We start from the raw sequence: 8,645 nt of genomic DNA on the forward strand, positions 1-8,645 counted from the left end.
GTACAATTATCACTTAAGATTATATTAATTAGGATATGTTACATTTACTGGATTATGTTTTGAAAATAGAAAAATAAAAGAATATTCACACTGAAATTTGAGAAAGCATTAATATGGGAAATAGTATCATTTTTATGAATGGTTTTCTTTTCTAATAAAAAACCTATTATTGGTAGTACCATCGGTGGTCTCCCAGATCACTCTCTTGCTTTGACACTGTCTGGACGGAACAGACCCAGGACGCCCCTTCTTTCAGCCTTCACCTTCAGAACCTCCGTAGCCATGCTCAGCCTTTGAGACCAGTCAACACCATTTCTTGACCTTAACTCCTTATTGCCAAACAACCATGAGCTCCCAAAATTGTCAGAATTATTCCACCCAGCTAGAGGCTGCTGTCAACCTGCATCTGCGGCCTCCCACCTACCTTTCTCTGGTCCTCTATTTCCACCCCGATGAGGTGGCTCTGGAGAGCGTGGGCCACTTCTGCTGCAAGTTGGCCAAGAGGAAGCATAAGGGCACCCAGTGTCTCTTGGAGCTGCAAAACCAGCGTGGTGGTGGCGTTCTGTTCCAGGACCTGCTGAAGCCTTCCCACAATGAGTGGGATGAAATTTAGGGCGCCATGGAAGCTGTCATGGTCATGGAGAAACACCTGAACCAGGCCCTTTGGGATCTGCCCTTTGGGATGCTCCAGGTTCTACCTGCACAGACCCTCATCTTTGTGACTTCCTGGAGAACCACCTCCTGGATGAGAAGGTGAAACTCATCAAGAAGATGGGTGACCACCTGACTAACCTCTGCAGGCTGGCCTGAGGGCCCCAGACTGAGCTGGGTGAATATCTCTTCCAAAGTGTCACCCTCACACACAACTAGGAACTTCTGGAGCCCAGAGGACTTTGAGGGGCCTCTCTGCATTCCCCCGGTGTTTGGCTTTTGCCTGAGCCACTCCCTGAAACCACTAGGCATCCTTTTAACCACCTGGAGCCCTCTCCTATGCATCGGAGCAAATGGAAACAAAGCTTCTTACAGAAAAAAACAACAACAAAAAGAAACACTATGATTAATCCTTATTCTTTAGAAGACATATAATTTTTTCTACCTTGCCAAAATTTGTCGTTTCAAATGTTTTTCCCTGTTGACTAAATAGTATAATAGTATGGCTAATTTTAAAAAAAAATTTTAACTTGAGTGTAGGTTTTCTTATTCAAATTAATAGTCTTAAATGGCTTAGCAGATAACTTGTTTAACCCTTATAATACCATTTTCTGCATTTGGGTTATTAAAATAAAAATATAGCCATAATCAACAATAACATTTGCAACAAATACCTAAATTAAGTAAACGGTATCTTTACATGTATTAAAAGATTACCCTCACATATGTTTACCTTGAGAATTAACTTGGGAAATAGGATAGTGACAAGTTACATTTTGGAGATGAGAAAACCGTATCAGTGTTTACGACTGCTTCCGGAGTGAGCCCAGGTGTCGCAGGAGTCTGTAAACCCTACACTAGTGTTCTTCTTTTCTCTGATCCATTACCCTCGGTCCTGATGGGAAATAGGGGGCTGGAATATTAGAAATATGCTTTTGCTAGTGGAGGAGGGGGACATCCAATGACTTGCTCTGACCAACGAGCACCACATTTTGCTTCTGAAAAGCAGAGGATGGATACAAGTGAAAACGTGAACCATTGGCAAATCTATTGGAGAGACGAAGTCATTCTCTCTCTATATTCAGGCCTTTTAAGTGCTAAGGGTAATCATAATCATCCATTTGTGATTTAGAAGCACGGTGCCTCCAACCCCCTGAAAAGCTTTTTGTTTTGTAGGTTCCTTTTTATTCTGCTTCCTGAAACTTTATGCCAATTGAGGTTTGCATGTTTCTGAAATGGCAAGGAGCCTTCTAATTGCTTTTCTCACTACACTGTGCCCTGAGCTGGCAGGTCCCCTGCTTTCAGGTCACTTTACCCGTCATACCACCTAGTGCTAGCCAGGAGTCCATTCAAAGGGCCATGGGATGCCAATTATTTTCCTTCCTGGCATTTACATGAAGGGTATAATATATCTCTTTAGGAGGGAGACTGCTGAAGGGAACTGGGAGTTTGGTTTCGTAGTAATTCCAACAACCACAGAGTTTCTGGACTGAAGAGGAATTGAAAAACAGACAATGTGAGGGGTCTGGATGGAATTGAAGTGCTTTAGTTAATCAGTAAATTTAGGGATTACTGGGTGCCAGGCAATATTTTAAGTGCTTTACATGTCCTCATTTGTTTCTACCATGCCACAGGTCTTCGAAGTGCACACTCTTTCTCCCATTTTGTAGGTGGAAAAAATGGAAGCCCTCAGTGTTGCAGCTAGTAAATGGCAGAACCCCAATTTGAATTTAGGTTGGCTCTGAACCTAGGTTATTAATCATTTTGTTATAGGTGAGATTAAAGATCTCATACCAGCCTACCTTCATATAGAATCAGTAGCTTGAGGAATACACAATTATTTAAGAAGTGAAAAAGCAAATGATGACCATGATTCAGAGTAGAAATGCAAGGCCATTCTCTAGAAATTCCTTTATCCTATACTTCCCCGTCTGACACCGCCTGTGGTAGCAGTAGCCTCCTCGGGATGTTCTGAACCTCTTCCTACATCTACAAAGAAACACATCCTAATCATTTCAGGCTTTGGCCCACCCCCCAACAATGACAGATCTAATTGTTCTCTGCTTGACTATGTGATTTGAGATGTCCTGACATACTTCAGGCTAGGAGCCGTTTAAGGTCACAAGAAAACTTTTGTAAGAAATCTGGGTAGGTAGTCAGCCTTATGCAATATACAACACATAACCCAACAATGAAAGGAGGGACCCCACAGACATAGTCTGTCCTTCCCCTCAGCACCATGCAGATCATGATTCTACTCTCAAAAGATGACTTGATAGCATAACTTAGAAAGTCTCCAAGTAGATGAAGGACAACACATAACACAATGTTGAAATTCATACTGTAACTGAATCCATTATGCTGTATTTTGAAATTAATCACTTACCTTAAAATCTATGTAGGCTCCATACTCTTCAGAAGTAGTTGTGATGTTTAGAGTAAGTGGTCTGTGACCTAGAAAGGGAAGACAAAAAACAAAAAAAATACAAAACACAGTTCAAAGACAGCATGAAAAGAGGAGGATGGAAGATACATTCACATGTGTGTTAAATATTGTTCTGGGTCAGATTCAAATTATAAAGGCCTTTACCAGTTTGGTAGTTCAGAGAGGAGAATTTAGATGAAACGGAATATCAGTGTTTGTGGGCCCCGTGCTTGAAGTATCAGCTCAGACAAAAAAGTGAAAGGGTCTAAAATGATTCCTGGAACTGAACAATGTAACTGAACCCAGAAGGGAGGAGCAGGCTGCTCCTGGGGAAACAGGTTAATAAAAAGATCAATTGCACTCTTATCTTGTTAGTCATTAGATAGCCCATTGATGCCACCTGCTTGCTTTAAATGTAAAACTCCACGCCAGCCCCTGGAAAGCTGCCACCATCATTTTGGAACCCCCCTTCCTTGCTTTCTGTTCTAGTGATAGGAGGGAAAAGGCCAGACTCTGACCCTTAGAAGTGGAGCATCTGTTCCCTGGTAAACGCAGATGTGAGGGCAAATCAGAAAGCAAGTCTTCACCCAGGGAGACGGGAGGGTGCAGGATTTCCTCTGCAATGAATATACCAGAATATGAGGAGCTGATAAAGTTAATATGAATGTGAACTCTTGACACATTTTAAATGTAAAAATTAAAATGGCTCAGAAGATTTTCTTTCTTCTCAGGAAATTTTCTCAGGTCTGAAGTGGCCATATATTAAATATACACAAATTATTACAAACATTTTGCTTGCATTAATGGCCTTTGAGAATCACTCCTCTTCAGTTGTCAATTTTTTTTACCAAAAGCGTTAAAAAATTGGTTTACCTGTCTTAGTTTAGCATCAATTGCCAACAATTAAATGTTCAAAAGAAACATCATATATTTTCTAAAGCAAAGTGAGTGCCTCCTCACCACCAGTAGATAGGAAGAAATTTTATTTTATGTATATTGGGAATGGGATCTTTTCCCTCAGATACTATTGTCTACTTCTCTCACCTTCTGCAAACGTCAGCTCTAAATTGGCCTCCCATTCTTTTTCTGACATTATGCTTAGCCAGGCATCAGATGTGCAATGGGGGGCTGCAGGTCTTGCCACCTTTGTAGCAGAAGAGTATTCATTCTCTTTGAATACAGTTAATGTATTTAATTTACCTTGCTTAATTTGGATGATATGCATATTTATTATTTATTGATTATGACTATTCAAGCATTTTTATTCAATTACCAATAGCTTTCTCTCTATGCTGAACATTCCTATTACAATCAAAAACATTCTGCAAGCAGTAAAATGTTAATTTAGGGGAGAAATAGGGAAATGTAGCAGATACTTAAAGTTTCTCAAAGCAGTGAGATGACATGTTAACTAATTACTGTTCTTTCTTCTCATTTTAGCCTCTAAAAGTCCAAGTGTTATACGAAGTTCTGAATACTTAAAACTCATTCCTACTTAAGTATATAGTAGGTAGATGGACAGATTTTCCATCAAGTGAAGCTTACATTTCAAGGAAAAATTTTCTCAAGAGAGCCAACCTAAAAAAAATGACTATTTAAAAAATATTATCCAGTAAATTAAAAAAATACCAAATTCTCATATAACAATTTGGAAAACTTTATACATTTTGGAGGCTTAGATCAGTTGTTTCTTGAATTCAAAGGGATTGATAAATATTCACTTCAATATCCTTGACTGAAGTGTGCTGTAAAGAATATGGCTCTCTTATGCTTTTACGTATATATGTACATTACTAGCAAGAGAGCAAGACACTAAGTTTTGGGAGACGAACAATTTTTAGTTTTCTAACATACTATAAATTTGACATGAAATGTGGCAGGATAAAAAAGTACTTTGTAAATATAGAGGCTAATATCAGATTGCTGAGTGAGACTGCAAAACTTGACCTTACAGTGTTAGACGAGGAATGGACATTCCTCCTTCTGTCATGTGAACTGGCATCAATACGACAGTCTGGATGCAGTCTAAACAAATCTGACACTTACTTTTGCTCCCTAACACTGTGTTTTATGATGAGGGTCTAAAATAGCTGTAAAAGTTCTATGATGATTAACAAATAAAAATTTGCTAGATAGACTCATCTCTAGGCTTCTTCACAATGCCTTTGGTTAAGTATAGTTATAAACAGGCATAACATCTCATACTATGGTTAAAAATGCTAAAGGAATAAAGGAGTACTTAAAGTTTTTTCTCCCCAATTTTTAATTTCATTGTTAAGATAATAGACATGACATTAACATAGAAATGATGGATGTTGATTATGTAATTTTGTGAAAGAGAGATACTTTCATTTGTAATAAAAAGCTAATTTTTGTAGGATGGATTCCCATTGGTTATCAAACTATGTCAACCTTAAGAGGACAAGGTTGATTGTCCTCTTGATTAATTGTTTATATTTATAGTAATGGGTATAGCTTTTGAACTAATAACCAGACTTCTATTTTCTAAATAGGCATTTATGTGTATCTTTGCAAATTCAGGGTTCAAGGAACTTGAAAGATTTTCTGGAGAGTTTGGATGCAGTGTAAAAGATTCGATGAACACCATATTGGATAATTTAGCTATGACAAAAATAGAATTAATTTCTATATGTGTCTTTTACATATAGAACATGCATACATTAGTTCCCCCTTAGCTGAGCAGGACACATTCTGAGACACCCTGATGATGCCTGAAACTGCAGATAGTAGGAACCCTATAGTGTGTTTTTTCCCAAACATGTGTAGCTATGATAAAGTTTAATTTGTAAATAAGGCACAGTAGGAGGTTAACAATAATTAATAATAAAATGGAACAATTATAAGAATATATTAAAATAAAAGTTATCTGAACATTGCCTCTATCTCAAAATATCTTACTGTATTGTACAGCATGGTGGATAAGCTAGACAAAGAGATAATTCACGGCCAGGTGGGAGAGTGAAGGAGCAGAACCATGCAAGGTTTCATCACACTGCTCACAATAGCAGTCAATTTAAAAGTTATGAATTGTTTATTTCTAGAATTTTTCATTTAATATTTTTGGACTGCTATTGACCATAGATAACAAATTTCGGAAAGCAAAACTGACAATAAGAACTATTGTATTAATTTTATGAGTAAACCTTATGAGGGCAACATTAACCAAGTATAAACAAATGTGCAAAAGATGTTATTTTTGCTAAAGTTTGAAATGCCTCATTTATCATAATTTGACCTACTAGTCTCCTTTGAATATAAACATTATTTAAAGTTGTCGAATAAAAACTATTTTGAAAAGAGTTGCTCTATGCATAATTTCTACAAATTTTGAGGTCAGTTTCTTGGTAAAAATTTCCAAGCTCAAAACAATAGCATTTTAATAAGCGAGTCCGATGTTTGAGTATATGTTATTCCTCATTAGTGGTAGTAACAGTACTAAAAAATGCAAACTTAGGACTTAAAAATCAAAGTATTTTTATTGAAATATAACTGACTCACAATATACTAATTTCAGGTGTATGACATAGTGATTCGATAATTCTATACATTACAAAGTGATCACCATGATAAGTCTAGTGACCTCTGTCACCATGCACAATTACTACTATATTGTTGATTATAGTCTTTATGCATTTCATTAAATCCTTGTGACTTATTTATTTTATAACGGGAAGTTTATACCCTTTGATCTCTTTCACCTATTTCACTCATTCCTCTATCCTTGTCCTCTGTATTCTATGATTCTAATTCTGTTATTTTGTTTTGTTGTTCACATTCTCCACATATGTGAAATCATGCAGTATTCATCTTTCTTTGTTTAACTCAGCATAATATTCTTCCTGTTGATCCATGTTGTCACAAAACACAAGATTTTGTTTTTTGATGACTGAGTAATGAAATATTATCCATTCATCTAATGATGGGCACATATGTTGCTTCCTATCTTAATTATTGTAAATAACGCTGCAATGAACATAGGAATACATATGTCTCTTTTGAATTACTGTTTTCATTTTCTTCAGATACATAATGGTGGAATTGGTGGGTTATGTGGTAGTTTTAGTTTTAATTTATTGAGGAAGTTCTATACTGTTTTCTATAGTGGCTACACCAATTTACTGACAATGTACAAGTATTCCATTTTCTCCACATTCTTGCCAACACTTAATATTTTTTTGCCTTTTTGACACAGCTATTTGGACAGGTGTGAGATCATATCTCATTGTAATTCTGATCTGCATTTTCCTGATGATTAGTGATGCTGAGGATCTTTCCATGAGCCTTTTGGAGAAAGAATATTTTTTAAACTGTAATTCAAGAGGAAAAATCTATGATGTTTAAGAAAAAAAATAAGCTCCAAGTTCCAAGTAATATAAAAGTGACATTTTAATCATCAAGATGAAAAAGAAGGAAGTAAAATTATGGTATTTACTGAGAAGAGAGTACATAATTCAATATGAAAATAAGCTCAAGAATGAAAAGATGCCAGTTTAGAGAAAAAGTACATCCAGTGACATCTCATCTAGAGAAAAGTGAAGTGAAATGAATTTAAGTAAAATAGAGGCACACTCTAGTATCATCTTATGTTATCTTTTACATCTAAAAGAGAAAAAATATTATAAGTTTTGAGAAAGCTTCAAAACCTTAATATTTTTGTTATTTAAAAATTTATATTTCTTTTCCTTGACTAGTATCTTCATGCTTGGACTATGATGATAAGCTCTAACTAACTGCACTTTCTGTTTTAGGAGTTTGCATAATTGGTAAGAAAAGATTAGCACTTCTGTTTTCCTGCAAGTTATAGCCTGAGGAAGCTTTTGAAGTTACAACTAATATCACTTCCCTAATTAAAACAATAGCAACTCTGAATATTCTGAGTGGGATGGAACTTTCACAGAGGTAGCTCTGGCCTCCTAATTGGAGCACCATGTTCCAGAATGGGAACTTAGACAGTAGGCAATCATTTGGGAGGGGCTGATGCTGTATGAGCAGGGAAGTGAACTAACCAGAAATCTAAGTAAGCAGATAAAGTGTGTGTACGATAACAGAGCAGAACAGAAAATGGAGTTACTCAATAATTAACCCAACAAATAATTTTAGCTATATTTAAAATTTAATAGTACTATTTAAAACTAATATACTATGTTAATAGTATAACATTATTATATTATAGTAATATTTAATAATCATATTATTAAACATAACAATAAATAGTCTTTTTCATTATTTTTAGGTACTGAGATACAGAAGTGAACTAGTTGGTCAAGGTCTCCACTTTCACAGACAGAAGACAGGCATGAAACATCACACAATTGATAGAGAGAGGAAGAGAGGGAGAGAAACATCTGTTACAAAAATGTTCAGTTGTAGAAGAATGGTTCTTGTTATGCTAAGCTGAGTCTAAAGCTGTGAAGGTTGTATAGTAGCTATTTTTATAGTTCAGACAAGAAAGAGAGATTAATGAGCACCTAGACTAGGTGGGAGCAGTGGGAATTTAAAGGAAAAAAAAGATGCAAGAGGCACTACAGAGTCCATTGATAGAAATTGA

At 36.2% G+C, this 8,645-nt stretch overlaps 1 pseudogene; it reads left to right on the plus strand.

Moving 5' to 3' along the window:
• The first annotated feature begins 346 nt into the window (after nt 1-346).
• LOC123816526 lies at nt 347-870 on the plus strand (annotated as a pseudogene).
• The last annotated feature ends 7,775 nt before the right edge of the window (nt 871-8,645 follow it).

The sequence above is a fragment of the Phyllostomus hastatus genome, unplaced genomic scaffold (assembly GCF_019186645.2).
Source record: "Phyllostomus hastatus isolate PE091 unplaced genomic scaffold, TTU_PhHast_1.1 phas_contig_209, whole genome shotgun sequence".
In the NCBI taxonomy this organism is placed as follows: Eukaryota; Metazoa; Chordata; class Mammalia; order Chiroptera; family Phyllostomidae; genus Phyllostomus; species Phyllostomus hastatus.